Consider the following 16963-nt stretch of genomic DNA (forward strand, 5'->3'; position numbering starts at 1 on the left):
ACAACTTTCTTCTAGCCTGGTCATGGCCATTTAAAGACTTTTGGTGGTTTTCATATTTAATTCTGGCTTGGTGCTTTCTTTCCCTTTAAGCTTCATTTTGTTCCCCATGACTGCCTCCTGCCATCCCAAACACATGGACCTGCCTTGGCACATGGACCTATCTTGCATTAAGAAGCTAGGTTTCTAGGGTGAGGGTGAATTTCCTCACGTCACACGGAGAGAACCAGGCAGGTTCTCTGTGGAAACATATCAAGTGCAGAGTCTAAGTGCCCAGTGTGTAGTCAAAGAGATTCTCAGAGTGTTACATGTAAACCGAACACCCAGGGATCTTTGTTGCAATCCAGATTGTGATTCAGTAGCTCCGGGTGGGATCTGAAACTCTGCATTTCTAACAAGCTCACAAGGAGAGGCTGATGATCCTGGTCCAAGGACCACACTGGCTATGGGGACAGTCTAGGTCCTCTGCTGTGTAGCAGTCATTGCTGGGTTGTTGCCTCCAGAAACTGGCCCCATGTTTCCTTCTTTAATCAATAAAGGACCACAAAGCCAGATTAAGTACTGAGTGTAAGTTGCTTTCACACAAAGAGACTCCAGAGCATGAAGGGATAACTGTGTTAACACATCCTAATTAGAACCATACAATTAAATGGACAAATTGTATTTTACTGTGACATTTTATCTCAAAGCATCTTTCCTGTTGTATTTTAATAGGAGGAACAAAATCAACCATGCTTCTCAGTGACTCGCTCTCCCGACTCAACCCTCTCTCTCAAAATTATAAAAACAGCTAATGCATCCTGACCCTTGGAAATGCCTCCCAGTCCTTTAAACAAAATGCAGGTTTGGTGCCTGCCTGACGATTAGTTTTAGTTAATTGAAAATTATAGGATTGACCCAAGAGGAAAATTTTATTTGCACTCCAATCACTTTTACAAATTAAGGAAAATTACCACAATTTTGTTTAGCTAAGGTTTCACACTGAGTTCAAGAAATTAGCTCAGCCATCCCAACAAAGTCAGCACTTTGTTAGCAAGCACTTGAAAAAATAATAGTCTATCTGGAGTTTGGTGGTGTATACAAACGAAGCATAGAGAAAGCTATGATGCTTTATAGAAGTAGGCCAAGTGTTTTTAATTAGGCTCATTGGTTCAGCGTAAGTTTTGAAGAACAATCAAACTAGCAGATTAGCTGTTTCTTTTAAAGCTAGGATTTCTTGCCATTCATTTTTCCCATGAGAACTTCCACATAGCGCAATTTTTTTTTTTTTTTTTTTTTTTACAAGCCTCATTATAGGCCTGCAGGAAAAGGACCAATTGAAACTTCTGATACTGTAACATTCCCCACCATCATTCCGATGGATGGGAGTTTTTCACAATGTTCTTCACTGAACTCGGTGTTCTGGAACATATTACAAAACCACAGAGGCCAAATGTTTTCTCTGAGGAGTTTGGACTCTGTTTTTGGTCGAAAACATTTAGGCCTCGCTGGCTGCTTATTTACTCTGCCATTAAGAACAAGAAAAGGAGAAGAAAAAGAAGAAGAAAACGCTCGTGTTGTAGGAGGAACGAGAGGCAATCAAGCGTGATTCCGCTTTGGTGACAGCGTCTCTGCCCATTAATGGTTCCATTCTGTGGTCAGGTCTCATTTAGAAGAAATTATTTTTAATCAGTGCTCAACAAAATATCCCCTTGAGCCACCTGGCCATAAAAGTTAAAAAAAAAAATCATCCTCATTAAATTACTTAAGTTCTCAAAAGAAAATAGCTAGGGGACCCATCATTATTGGGATTTTTTTTTTTTTTTAACCATTAAAAAAATTGCCATCAATTTAAGAAATCACATCTTGGAAAACCTGTATCAGACGGGGGAATTAAGATCAAAGATAAAAGTGGCCGATCTGCAAGTCCCACAAAGTAGTTAAGGATAAGAGAGAGAAGTCCTGGGTGTGCATGCACGTGTGTAAGTGTGTGGGAAATTTAAAGTATGAAAAAATGCTTTTGCTGATCCTGCCCCAAACTGTGGACCATAGATAGGAAGACTTAGTTTTTTAAGTATTCTAAGAGAGAGACTCACCTCTCTCTGATTTGGAAAAATAAAATTTTCAAAGAAACGGGTACAAAAACTTCCCCACTGATATAGCTGGCTGTTCACAGTCACTGTGACATTACATCATTTCTAACAAAAGAGAGTCTCTGTTAATTGGTGAACCGCACCGAAGACTGTTGATCATTATCATTAAATGCCCCTACCAAGGGTCACACATTCATGGCTGGTGCTGCCAGACCTGGATGGTTTGCTCAGTTTACCTGCTTGTCGCCACTCTCTAGCAAAGGCGTCGAGATGGGTCATAAATTCTCTCTGTTCTTTGTATCCGAACAACCACTCAGCTCATTGGAAACCTGCAGCAACACCCCCACCCCCCCCTCCCCAACCGTTCCATCCCCTCCCACAGAAGCTCACACTTCATTTTCTTCAACATCCATGGCATTTCAAGATGCGAGGCTTGGTTTTCTGGATAGGGTGAGCCAACACTGTTTCTTAGGAGAAAATATCACTTGGAATTTTTCCTTTAAAAACAAAATGTCCTGGGACTGGAAAACAACATCCCAAACGAAGGTATTGCTTTTGAGTGCGTGTGAGAGGATTTGCGCATGCGTATGTGCAAGTCTGTAAAAATCCATAATCAATGAAAAAGAGAAACCCCCACACAACCGAGACAGAAACAGCCTGGCCTAATCTATGCAAATAAAAGCAGACTTCTGGGGGTGGGAGGAAAGAATTTGACTAAACACAGATTGCCTGCAAGCTGGCTTCACTTGTGGGGACAGGCGTGCAGCTCTCCATCTTTGGTGCTTCAGACCAGGGACACTTGAGGATTCTCAGCTGCCAGCTGTGCCCTTCTCTGGTGTCTGCTCCATCAGATTGAGGGAGCAAAGTGAATCCCAACTGGATCGGAACAAAAGAGCTGGATATCGCATCCCTGATCTGATTTATTGTGGCCAGTTATTCTCATGTAAATGCAGAGCAAGGCTGACTTTAAATTTTAAATCATGTTTTCTCATAGGAGGAAACAAAAACCCTTTCTGAGGACAGGACTTTTTTCAAAGTCCTCCCTAATCCTGTGTCTGGTCCGTCAGTCCAGTGGGAAGTCAATCCCCATAAACCTCCACTGCCCTGGAGGGGGCCTCCCCAGTATCTTTGTTCTTCTCAGTAGCCTCTTTGCTGTGTTACATCTTTAAGTGACTTGTAGAATTCTCTCCTGCTAAACACTTGAAGTAACCTTGGGTGTTGATAAAAGACTCTCAGAAGGCTTTAGCTGCTTCTTCAAAGCTCCTTAAGTTGGTTTTTCTTCATAAGAGGTGCCCAAATCCAAATGTAGTTTTAAACCTCATTCCAGCTATTTCTCTATTGGAGTGGGTGGTGTCTTTGGGGAAAATATGCCTGGAGCAGTGGGCCACCAGGATGCTAGACCAGCTTATGTGTGTACCAAGAACCATATACTGCCTGTTGCCCCAAAGCTGGTGAAAGCCCCAAAGGTTGCTTATCTAACAGCTCAGATTTGGTTTGGTCGGGTCACATCTCTAATCCTTTCTGCTGCTGAGTTCTTCTGTTCTTAACATTTTCCATCAAGCTTCCTGCTCTTGAGGAAGTACTAAACAAAATTCTTATTAGTCTCAGACTTTACTTTGAAGTAAATATTCTTCCTGGAAACGCTTCCTGTTTGTACCATATGCCCAGAATTACTTTGCATGTAGAAGGGGTCGTGTTGCCTGAATATATTCCATGAAACTTGATGACATGTACCATATCTTTCCAGTTTTCCTTTTTTTTTTTTTCCTCTCCCCATTCCTCTGTGTTCTCCCTCTACCCCCACTCTCTCTTCTTCTTTCTTCCCTTCTTGCTCTTTTCATTCCTCCCCAGTAGTCTTTTCTTTCTCACTTCCAAGGAGATGGTGTAGCATAGTGATTAAGTCCTTGGGTTTAAGACTTGATGGGTATAGATTGAAATCTCAGCTCTGGCTTTTACCAGAGAGATTATTTTGGGTATGTAGTGTGATAGCTCTAAACCACAGTTACCTCATGTTTACATTATTTCAAGGAAAAATAACTTGCTGGGGTTGTTCTTAGTATCAGGGAAATGTGTATAAAGCACTTAAGGTGAGCTAGCATGAGCACTTAGCCAGATATTAGTAGTTTCCATTAATAAGTGATGATCATTATTATTCATTCATTCATTGCTGTCCCCAATATGGTGTAAATATTTTACATGTTTGTCTTCTCCATCATGTTCTAGAGGTCTATGAAATGTCCTTTGGAATTTTAGTAATAAACCTGTGGTTATCAGTAAATTAGAGAAATAAGAATACTGCTACTGCTGCTACTGCTAAGTCGCTTTAGTCGTGTCCGACTCTGTGTGACCCCATAGACAGCAGCCCACCAGGCTCCGCCGTCCCTGGGATTCTCCAGGCAAGAACACTGGAGTGGGTTGCCATTTCCTTCTCCAATGCATGAAAGTGAAAAGTGAAAGTAAAGTCACGCAGTCGTGTCCGACTCTTTGCGACCCCATAGACTTCAGCCTACAAGGCTCCTCCGTCCATGGGATTTTCCAGGCAAGAGTACTGGAGTGGGGTGCCATTGCCTTCTCCAAGCAATACTAATCAACCACAAATAAAGAGAGCACAGTATAAATAAGGTAGCAAGGAAAAGATTTATGAATGTGACAATGACTATTTTGATTAAACAAGTATTTTTTTAGAAATGGCCTCAAATAATAAACATTTAATAAAGCATCCCAGATTTATTAAGTTCTCAGGTGTTGATTTTTCAGGAACAGCACACTTGTTCTCTTATTTCCATCCCCAACTTCAACCCCTCTTCTGGAGGCCATAGTAACATGGGTACCATCTATCACCAGCCCCCTTCAAAGGTATTAGGTTATAATCAGCTTTAACTCCCCTTTCAAGAGGTTTCAGGCAGAAAGCTCTGTTTTTAGTTCTTGGAAACCTGCACAAATGAAGGCTGCCGTCCTGGGGATAAACAAAGTTAACAGGCTTAGGGAAAAGGTAGAGAGTTTCCACCAAGTGAATCTCCTGTTATTCTGCCTCTTCTTACACTAATTCATTGCCAGATTAAGCTTCCCAAAAGTCACTTTTGTACCATTTCTCTGCGGAGAAACTTTTCCTATTTGCTCCCTATATGTAAGATATAGTCCAAACCCCTGGGCTCGTCATTCACATTTCCCTGTGCCCTGGGTCCGGTGCTTTCTCGCCTCCTCTAATCCCAGTCTCCCCACTATGCCTCAAGCTTACTTCATGGTTAGCAACTTTGAATATGGTGATTTTCCTAGATCCAGTTCAAACTTGATTACCCTCTGAAGTGGCCACTGTAGCAAGTGGCCAGAGCACTGGGTTGAGATCAGGGAGGTCTGTGTTGCAGTCCCAGCCCTGCTAACTGACTGTGAGACATGGGACAAGTTGCTGACATGCTCCAGACTTCAGTGTTTTTATTGTAAAATGAGCCAGTTGACTAGGTGACTTTGATGTGTCCTGTGGTTCATCTTGATTATCTGGAAGAGTCGCTGTCCTTGGAGCTCTTTTGTTGTATGTGCTTAGATGGCTCATTCATCGTTCACTTCCTTAAACCTTCACTCTCTTCCTCTGTTCTTAGATAGACACATCTCAAAAAGTCCACAGGCAGCTAACCTCCCTGAAATTATCTTGTTTTGCCCACTGTAAGCACCTTGACTCAGTATCTTACTTACGATAGGTGTTCTCTAGTAATTGAGTGACATATTGCACAGAATCAATGGATCCTCATTGATTTTTGTGCTCTGGATGGCAGGGAATGTAAATAAGAGCTGTTAATTAAGAATCTATCTCCTTTAATGTGAACTTACATGTAGAGAGCATAGTAGTTGGATTTTTTGTTAAAAAAAATGGGGTTGGATCTATATTACATAGTACTAATTTTTTATCTGTAAAATGAGATATTTTAACAGTAACTGCATCTAAGAAGTCAATAGGTCGATGTATGTAATGCTTTCCTGGTACAATATGAGTGTTCCCTAAAAGCAAACACAAAAGGAGAGAAGCCGATAATGGGTATGTTTCTCTTCAAATATAAAGAACTGGTTGTGAGAGCACATTTTATTTAGTATTACATATGTGCCAGCTTTCATCTGATTAAGGAAATTGTTTCTTTCTAGGTATTAGAGTCAGAATCAAAAGATGTAGGTTTTCTGATTTTATGACTTTCTTTTGTTGCTCCATTCACTCATCTCACAAGTGTTTGTGGATTGTCTGTTCTATTCTAGGCAGTGTTCTAAAACTGTGTTGAGTAAAACCATGTTCTCATGGATCTTGTAGTTTAAGAGGGAACATGGATATTCACAAGTTTACAACTTCAAACCTTACTGAGTGTCCAGAAAAACAAGAACAGAGTTTCAGGCAAGAATATAACGAAGGACCCCCAGTCAGTCAGTTAGAGATATTGTCTGTCAGATAAAGATGCATGAATTGAGATTTAAAGGGTGGTTACGAGTTAACCTGGGAGTTCATGAAGGATTGGGTTGAGTGGGTTTGTGGAAAGAAACGGAGTGTTCTGGAAGAGAGGAGCATGTCAGAGGGCTCTGAATGAGAGGAAATGTGGCTTCTTGGAAGGCTGTAAAAATTCCACTGAGGCTGAAAAATCGAGAGAGAGGAAAAGAATGGCATGAGAAGAGACTGGAGAAGTGGGCAGAGACAAGGCTATGAAGCCTTGCAGCCGTGGGGAGGAATTTAGTTGTTTGTCATCTCAAGAGCAATGGGCAGTCCTTAAAGTAGATAGGTGGACATAACCAGATTTTTGTTTGAAGGAAAACAAAAACAGAAAAACTCTGGCTGGCTGGAGCATAGGAAACCAAAATGGATGCTATAAGTAAGACCTGTAAGGAGGCCTTTGCAGTAGTCTGGGAAAGAGATTCAATGACTTTAATTTGGGTAGTAATGGGTAGAGATGGAATATAGTGAGAGGATTCAAGAGATATTTAAGAGGAAAAGTGGACAGGACCTGGAGATGGGTTGGATATGGAGGTGAAGGGGATGAAGAGCTCAGGCCCAGATTTTTGGATTCCTCTCAGTGAATAGATAGTGGGACTATTCCTCCTCTGGGTGCCCCAAGGGTCTTGTGGGTATCAATGAAAGAATGGGCATGAAAATGCTTTATAAAGGGTAGTATTCTGCACTTGTGTTACTTGTTACAAAGATGGGTCTAAGAAAATTCAGTAAGAATGGAGGAAAGGAAGGCAAGAATGTGTTTTCTTTTATATCAGATTGTTTTCACTTAGGACTCAGCTGAAGGAGGGCTGTGTAATGAACACTTGACGAGCAGTTTTGCCTTAGCTGTGTCCTAATTGGAAAAGACCCAAGAAGAAAGAAAAATTAACAGGCTGCTCCTGTCCACATGTCTCAAATATTACTCCAAATGAGCCATTTACACACAAAGAAAAGAATTCAAGGCAGAGAGAATGTTTATTCTTTTTTTGCTTTTGTGATCCAAAGGCTAAGTCCCAAGCCTCTTCTCCTCTGCCAAAGGGAATTTTTTCACAAAATACGATCGCTTCTGATCTGACATACATTGATGTGATTGGTGGTCCTCAACCCAGTGGCATCTGTGAACTTAAACACCGTTGGTGCCATACGGGGACAAGAGCAACAAGAATCACTGAAAATACCCATTGTACTTCTGTGACATCTGTAAAATGAAAGCCGTTTCTGCAAAGAATAAAGCTGGTCTGAAGGAAGCATATTATTTTGCATATTTTATGTACATACTTTCCAAGAAATACGACCTTTATTTCCTATTTGGAGTGGAGTGTAATCAGGACTTGAGTAGCTAGTGTAACAGGATCATTAAAAGGGATATTTTCACTGACATTAGGGGTCTAAATGGCCACTAGGCCTTATATACAACCTTGGCTTTTTCCTGTCTACCCGGAGTTAATAAGTGATAAGGCCAGGAGAGAGATAAATCACAGAAATCCCTGTCCAAAGAAAACATATTGACTACAGCCAAGCAAATAACAGACCATAACCAACGGCCCCATTCATCATTCATGTAATAGGGATATAAAGTAGTTCCTACCAATGAAACCGTATAGAAGGAAAAGGCAGATAAGCTTCCCCAATCTAAGGCATGTGATTTGGTTATTAAGGGACATGAACTATTTGTCACATGGCTTTAATCTTTAAGATGTGTTGCCATTTCTAAACTATAAATTTCTAGTCAGGGATTAGAAAGCTATTAACAATAAAGGTAGGGACTGAGCTTTATATGCATTCATGCCAATGTAATGCAATACTATAAAGCCTTGAACCTCTAATCTATTTAGTATGATTGAACATGATTTGGTTTTCAAAGCCAATAAACTATTTGGAAGTTTTCAAGCCTGTTGTTTTTTGTTTTTTAACCCAGCATCATGATAAATTAACCCTTCAGTACTTAAACTGTGTACCTTGAAACTTTCTCTAATATCCTGAGGGCAGTGGGTGGGAGGGAAATGAAAATGAAGTTCTTTATTTTTCTCCTTTCCTAACATTTATTCCAAATGTTTGATGGCAAAGTATTTTCTGTTTCATGTGTCCACTGTTATATTGGTATGGATGTCTGTCTTTCTGTCCATTAACTAAGTGGTGTGGCACCCACTAGAGCATTAAAACTTTTCTTTCTTTATTGCAAAGTTGCCCATGCTGATTTCAGACAATTCAGTAAGCACAAATGGAAAATAATTAAAACAATATTAAAAGTGTCAACATTTATCCCAGTTCTTTATACATAAATAACACATTAGCTGTTAATATTATTTTTTAATGGGATATGTCTTATCTTTTTCCTATGCAGATATCTGAATCATTACCAAAATAGGGTGATGCCTTACATAATACTCATTTGGTCTTTCACTTAACTACATATCATAAACATCAGAGCTTTATAAATGTAAAATAATTTTTAATCTCTTGTGATCATTTCACACTTCAAAATCTCATCACGAGCTCCATCATCTTGTTGAAGCATAGGTACATTGAATCTGGATTCTCATCTCCTTTTGTTCCTGAAAAGCCTACAGCACAGGGTCATTGGTTTTATACCCATGTTGTTTTTGGCATCCTTGTTGGTTGGGATTCATCCGCCGCCCCAACTGACTGCGCATCAGTAGCTCTGAAGGCCTCGCCTGTCAGAGGACCCGAGTCTCGGAGGTTTGGACTAGCACCCTGTCCCCCATGGCTGTTTGTTCTCAACCTGAACCACCAAGGAAGTCAAGTCTGTAAAATTTCCCCCACTATGTGAAGCGGTATTGTGCTTCCCACAGGTAAAAACGATAACATCTCTGAATTCCAAAATTATAACAATAGGTGGGGCAATGCAGGTCCCGCTCCGACCTTCTTCCCCAGGATCGCCGTGTTTCCTACTAGAGTTTTGGACTCCTCCTTTCTTTCCTCTCTACTATGTGGGTTTCCCACAGCCTTTCTGGACTTCTCTACTGTTGTTCTCTCCTATTTCACACTTTTTTTTTTTTTTCCTTACTGTATCCTCTCTATTCATCTTCTTCCTGACTGCATTACTGGAATGTAAAACATTTTTTCCTCTGAGAATCTGTGTAAGGCCACCTCTCTTTAGATGAAAACACTTAGAAAGGTGAAGTGCCTAGGTGATGTAGTTAATAAATGGAGGAGCCAGGATTTGGACCCCAGTCAAAGGATACCAGAGCCTGGGAAGCAGTAAATCCCCTGTGGTATTACTTTCACTTACTCCTTTTTTGAATTATGTGATTTCAAAAAGATTAGATTGTTGGCAATGGGAGAGTGGGGGTATTTCTAGGAGGTCTAGGAGGAACTGGAGCCTTACATATTTTAAACAAATCATGCCGTGATGAACATCATGCATATTCATGTAGAAGGGAAAATTTTAAAAACACGAGAAGTATGAAGAAATCCATTAACCCATCCTTCTGTTATTGTTTTTTAGTCTTCTAAGATTATTTTGGGAACTCTTGTATTTTTGTCAGAGTTAATCACAGTATGTTTATATAGTTTTGTATCCTCCTTTGTAATTTGAATTGGAGAGTAAACATGTCCTCTATTAGCTTAATCTCTTCCTAAATGCATCTTAGTGGGTATGTAATAGTCTATTTGTGGCCACATCATAATTTACCTAATTGTTCCCCTCCTGTTGGATAGCCACATCTTTTCCTTCACAGAACTTTTAGCACCATATATGTCAGAACAAGAGGATGATTTTGAATATAAGGTGTTCTGTCATTTTCCTAAAAAGTTTTCTATATTTTAGGACCAAGTTAGCCAAACATATGTATTTATAGATGCCAGTGAGTCTATTTATAGTATTTTGCACATTAATTTAGTTAAGTATACGTATTTAAAATCCCATACATAATTGACAACAGTTACAAATATAACTTTTTCTACCTTTAGGGTTTATACTTCTATTCAAACTCATTACAGTCATCTTCAACATCAGTTTGTTTCATTACAAAGCAAACTGACTTTATTAGCAAAATCAGAGCCATTTTTAGTTCTACTATATTCTCTTCTATTTTAGTTGTTTGAGATATTCTGTTTGAGTCTGGACGTGATGCTTTCACTGGAAATTTTATCAAAGCCATAACTAACCATTTTCTATATTTAAGTCTCCAAACATAACCACTTCAGCAATGTTCTTAAAACTGGTGTTTGAAAGTCTTATTTTGAGGAACATTTATAATGTTGAGAGACCCGAGAAAATTGCTACATTTATGTAAGGTTTCCAATCTTCCTTGTTTCTGCTATCCTCTTCAGGCGACCTCTTAAGCATTACCAAACCATCATAGATTATAGTTGCTTCCTGCCCTAAATAGTATTTAGTTTTAAAAATAACATAATTGGAAACCACTTTGTCTTAAGAGAGACTTTAAAATTATTCAAGTATATAACAAGGGAGCTTTTTAAAAGAAGAGTATTTTTTCCATTTATGTCAGCATACTGATCCATCTTGTCTCTTGGTGGGTCATATGGCATATGTGATCCTTGGTGTGAACTGAATACTATGAGGGGCTTCCCTGGTGGCTGAGATGGTAAAGAATCTGCCTGCAATGCGGGAGACCTGGGTTTGATCCCTGGGTTGGGAAGATCCCCTGGAGAAGGGAATGACAACTCACTCTATTCTTGCCTGGAGAATGTGATTTTTGGCGTGAACTGAATTCTATACCATATAGTATTTTTGATTTGAATAAACTGGATCTTAAATGGATCTTATATTATTCAGGGCACTGAAGGTGCAAATCATCCCATTAATGTCAGATTGGAGAATTTCTGCCAAACCTCTCAACAGTGAGGAAGTGGACAGAATCTGGGACTCCCTAAATCATGGGCAGGAATAACATCAGAAAAGCAGACTTGCCCTTGAACCCATCGCTTTTTGGCCTCCAAAGGTAGTTGTTCATCTTCTCCCTGTTAATATCAACTGTAGCTCCCTTCTGTGTATCACAGGGGGATGCCTGACCTGCTGGGCAGTGCCACCTGAGATCAGCCTTGGTGATTAGCATCAGGAAGTCTAAACTCCCACATAATATGGAGTCATTTTAGGCCTGTGTTTAGTGCCAAGAGGGCTTCTCTTGTGGCTCAGCTGGTAAAGAATCCTCCTGCAATGTGGGAGACCTGTGTCTTGATACCTGGGTTGAGAAGATCCCCTGGAGAAGGGAAAGCCTGCCCACTCCAGAATTCTGGCCTAGAGAATTCCATGGACTATATAATTCATGGGGTTGCAAAGAGTTGGACACAACTGAGCGACTTTCACTTTAACTTTAGTGCCAAGAATATGTTCACATTAAATATCTGCACAGAATAAGGTCCTCCCAGTCATGCTGCAGATAGACATAGTTTCCTTTTGGTGTTAACTGACTTGTTAAATGTTCACTGAGATCAAGCCGATTATTTGAGTTTATTGGGAGGTTTGGGTGGAGGAAAGTGTCCCTGAAGAACTGAGCAGGCTTGTGTGTCTTGTTCTTCCCCAGTTTGTTCAAGACTAGAAAATGGAACACGTGCACCGATTAGCTCAGATGATGTAGGAGGATCATCTAAAGACTTGGAAATTTTGCTTAATAAAATTATTGGCATCAAAGCTAAAAAATTATTGTGACTTGTCAGAAAGTTATATGTTAGGGACAAAGAGCAAGCTTGACTATTGGGCCTCTGTGTCTCATCTTTGACTTTCTTTTTTAGATTAATTTTTATTGGAGTATAGTTGTTTTACAATGTTGTGTTAGTTTCTACTGTACAGCAAAGTGAATCAGCTATATGTATACATATGTATGTGTGTGTGTGTGTGTGTGTGTGTGTGTGTGTTAGTCGCTCAGTCATGTCTGACTGTTTGTGACCCCATGGAGTATAGCCCACCAGGCTCCTCTGTCCTTGGAATTCTCAGGACAGAAATACTGGAGTGGATTGCTGTGCCCTCCTCCAGGAGATCTTCCCAACCCAGAGATGGAACCGAGGTCTCCTGCATTGCAGGCAAATTCTTTACCATCTGAGCCACCAGGGAAGCCTGTATGTATACATATATCCCCACTTTTTTAGATTTCCTTCTCATTTAGGTCATCAAAGGGTGTTGAATCCAGTTCCCTGTGCTATATAGTCGGCTCTTATTATCTATTTTATACATAGAATCATTAGCGCATATATTATTAATCCCAATCTCCCAGTTTCTCCCCCTCTTCCTACCCTGGTGTTCATACATTTGTTCCCTATGTCTTTGTCATATTTCTGTTTTGCAAATAAGATCATCTGCACCACTTTTCTAGGTTCCACACATATATGTGTTAGTATACAAGATTTGTTTTTCTCTTTCTGACTTACTCTGTATGACAGTCTCTAGGTCCATCCATGGTTCTACAGATGGCCCAATTTTGTTCCTTTTTATCTTATGTCTATGTAATTAAGTAAATTTACCTAAGTGCAGTCTGTATGGTTGACCAAGCCTTTCCCATTTAATTCTCTTTTGTAAGGTAGAAAGGGCAAGTATTTTTAGACCAATTTTCAGGTATGAAAACTGCAGTTTAGAGAGAGGTACAGTGATTCATTTAAAATCATCTAGGTTACCTAGTTATGGGTCTGGTACTGGATCTTTTTCACCCTAAGTAACTGGTTAGACATTTTGGTATTTCATATTTTTACATATAAAAATGGACTTCAAATACTTTTACTTTATTTTTTAGTTTTCTGCAGATATGATTCAGTAATTAGACGGAGGCCTCTAGAGTCTTAGGCTGCCTCTTCAGCACTGCACATTTATTATATGTAGCAGTTTTATTTTACTCATAGCACTCACCACTGGTTGATCTGAATTGTTTCTTAATATTGATACGGTCTTAGATTGTTTTCTCGTCTTTACAATGGGGAATGATAGTCTCTCATATGGTTGCTGTCAGGATCCAGTTAGATAACGCATGTGACACACTTAGCACAGTACTCGCATCCAGTAAGTGCTCACTTAGCAGTGGATCTCATCAGAACAGGATTGGAGAAAAGCAGACTCGTAAGTCTGAACTTTAGAACCAGAAAGGCCCTCAGAGATACCCTGAACCAACCTGCCCATTTTGTAGAGAAGGTAACTGAGACTTCTGTAGGAAGAGCTTTTCCCAAACTGATCTGATGTATAATCGATTTGCATACAGAGCTGGAACAAATCATACATAAATGGACTCAACTAGTTATTCTGTGAATGGACTTCCATATTTATGAGTATGTAAAGACATCACATTTTTGCATGGATATAAAAATCGTTCAGCCAACATCACCATAGTAATTAGCAGGCTCTTTCTGAATTCTTTAAGGTCATCAGTCTCTGACCTTTCAAGGAAAGGGTGAGATAATATAGCGTGTTTGATTCCTGGGCTTCCAATATGTGATCTGTCTTTTAAAAAGTGTCATAGACACTACCATTCCGATTTGTTTGCGTTCTTGACTTTTTGTTGACACAACACGAAGGAGCTTTGCTTCATCTCTGAGTAAATCAAACTCTGAGCAGAAAGTTAAGTGCCATTTTACCCTTGGTGAAGTGGAGCCTTGTGATCTAAGGGCATTTTCTTTATCTTGTCTTTTGGTGAAAGCCCAGTTTAAGATCAAGACATCTATTGGTCACTAGAAAGTGTCGGGAAACCTCATCAGACAGGAGGGTCATTGTCCCAAGGTCCAGATGCAGGAGGGATAAGACAGCGTCCACCCAAATATGCTGTCCCCGCCACAGCCTTGTGTCTAGTGCCCGTGGAAACTAGTGAGCATGTTCCCTTAGCCTGAAGACACCTGTGGACCCTCCACTCTGCCTTTAAATCTCCGTTCCCTGAAAGTCCTTGAGGAGATGTGTCACGCTTTGCTGCATTCAGTGATCTTACACTTAGTGGCTTTAGACGCAAAATCATCATCATCATCATCATCATCAGGGGCAGTGAGAGGGCAATACTTGTAAGATGATGGTAACCAGGGACAAGATGCAAGTCTGCTTGGGAAGAGATCTGTGCTATGTGCCTGGCACTGAGGCATTTCAGTTGCTGTTTGCTGCCTGACTGGTTGCCAGTGAATGAATGTGTAGATTTTTGCAGGTCTGTTCTGCAGTTATCAGACAAGAATATATCGCTGCCTCAGTGGCATATCATAGTCCATTAAAAAATCCCGATTGTATAAGGGGGTTCAGCTCGAAACCTCACTTGGGTCTTATGTTAGAATTGAAATAAAGCTTTTTATCAGACCATCCTTAAAAGGTACTCAGTTGGTGAAAAGCAAAAAAGACCTAGTTGTCCACTGATACTAAATGTAATGAGTAGAGTCAAAAATAAAACATATTAATTCCACTTCCTCAGTTCGGTTCAGTCGTGTCCGACTCTTTGTGACCCCATGGACTGCAGCACACCAGGCTTCCCTGTCCATCACCAACTCCCAGAGCTTGCTCACACTCATGTCCATCGAGTCGGTGATGCCATCCAACCATCTCATCTTCTGTTGTCCCCTTCTCCTCCTGCCTTCAATCTTTCCCAGCATAAGGGGTTTTTCCAATGAGTCAGTTCTTCACATCAGGTGGCCAAAGTATTGGAGTTTCAGCTTCAGCATTAGTCCCTGCAATGAATATTCAGGACTGATTTCCTTTAGAATTGACTGGTTTGATCTCCTTGCAGTCCAAAACACTCTCAAGAGTCTTCTCCAACACCACAGTTCAAAAGCATCAATTCTTCAGTGCTCAGCTTTCTTTATAGTCCAACTCTCACATCCACATGAATACTGGAAAAACCACAGCTTTGACTAGACAGACCTTTGTTGGCAAAGTAATGTCTCTGCTTTTTAATATGCTGTCTAGGTTGGTCATAGCTTTTCTACCAAGGAGCAAGCGTCTTTTAATTTCTTCACTGGATAAGGGAATGGCAAACCACTTCAGTATTCTTGCCATGAGAATCCCATAAACAGTGTTAAAAGGCAAAAAGATTCCACTTCTAACTGCAGCTAATTAAGGGTGGCTCATTTACAACAGACCCAATTTAATCTGCTAATATAAGTATTCAATTAAAGTTGTTCCTACTGCTTTCTTCTCCTCAGAATTCTTTTTTGTACACTTACATATGATGCATTCATGATGTGAATCCTTTTAAGGGTCCAGGTTGTAATGGAAAAGTGGTTTCAGGGTTTGATAATTGCCCAAATTAAATAATATATATGTAAATGGAGATTTGAATGTAACTTGTGCACTGCAATGCTGTAAGGAATTAGGTCCCTTTATCCTGATACCTTTCAGCCAATCAAAATAAAGCGCTTCACCTTTTATTCTACACCACTTAGAATAGTTTATTGCATTATTAAGTACATATTACAAGAAGCACATTGTTGTTTAAGACTCATTGATTTAAGTAGAACTATTCTTATAAAGTTTCGTAGGTTTTTACATAAAAAGAGAAGAGGCCATATAAAATTATAAAACCTTAATGTAATATAACAGCCTGTAATATAACATAATTTCCTCCCATTTTCTAAAGAAGCCACCAAAATTTTTTAATGAGTTTATTAGAAGTGCTGTTTGTGAATTCTGGGATGTCATGTCTAATTAGACTTAATGGATTTAAGTATTTCTTTAATGAAATCTGTAGCTTAACTCACCAGGGTTATATTGTCCTTCTGCCCTTAAAGTGATTTTACTTTATTTTTATTTTGGGTGGCATTAAAAAGAAATGAAAGACTATGATTCTGCTTCATCCTCAGATGGATATAGTGAAAAATACAGTGCTTATTATGAAGTTAATGTGAATTACCATGTAATTACCACTGGCTGCACAGTAATGATTATTTAGTTACCACTGAGCATCTCTGCCAAATAACACACATTATTTCATAGGAAGCATAGAATTAACTCAAGTCATCCCGGAACTCACAGAGGGAGTGTATTCCCGGTCTCTTTCTTAAGTGTGGGCGCTGCTAATGTGAACATCTAAATAATCGAGCTTGGAGCAAACTGACAGCAGAGCAGGGTATGAGTTTACATGATTTGATTTGCTGATGTTTTAAACACTTAGCAGGAGACAGCTATAGAAGCCAATTAGCTCTCTCCAAGGTGCATAGACTTATCTCCTTTGTGAGAAACAATTTAAGGGAATTGCATTGGCCCTTAAACTGGAGGAGAGAAGAAGCATTAGGAATGAAATTTCAGATGCAAAGTGCTGATCAATCGCACCCCTTTCTGTGTTTTTCAGCTTTGCAGTTGTTTGGGCTGCTGCTATTTTAAAGGATTTGCACTTTTATTTTGCGAATACAGGGTTATGTTAAACTTTTCTTTGTGAAAACATTCCTTCAGCTATTGATTATGATGTGCCTTTAAACAAGGCACTGTGTCTAAAAGAGTAAAACAAAAACAAAAACAAAAACATGTCAGTACATTCCGTCCCTTTCAAATACGGCATCT

At 39.7% G+C, this 16963-nt stretch overlaps 1 protein-coding gene across 9 annotated transcripts in view; it reads left to right on the forward strand.

Annotated features, from left to right (window-relative positions):
- EBF1 (EBF transcription factor 1) overlaps positions 1-16963 on the forward strand; it is a 430756-nt gene that overhangs the window by 348397 nt on the left and 65396 nt on the right. The window lies entirely within an intron of this gene.

This window comes from Bubalus bubalis, chromosome 9, assembly GCF_019923935.1.
Source record: "Bubalus bubalis isolate 160015118507 breed Murrah chromosome 9, NDDB_SH_1, whole genome shotgun sequence".
NCBI classification, from domain to species: Eukaryota; Metazoa; Chordata; class Mammalia; order Artiodactyla; family Bovidae; genus Bubalus; species Bubalus bubalis.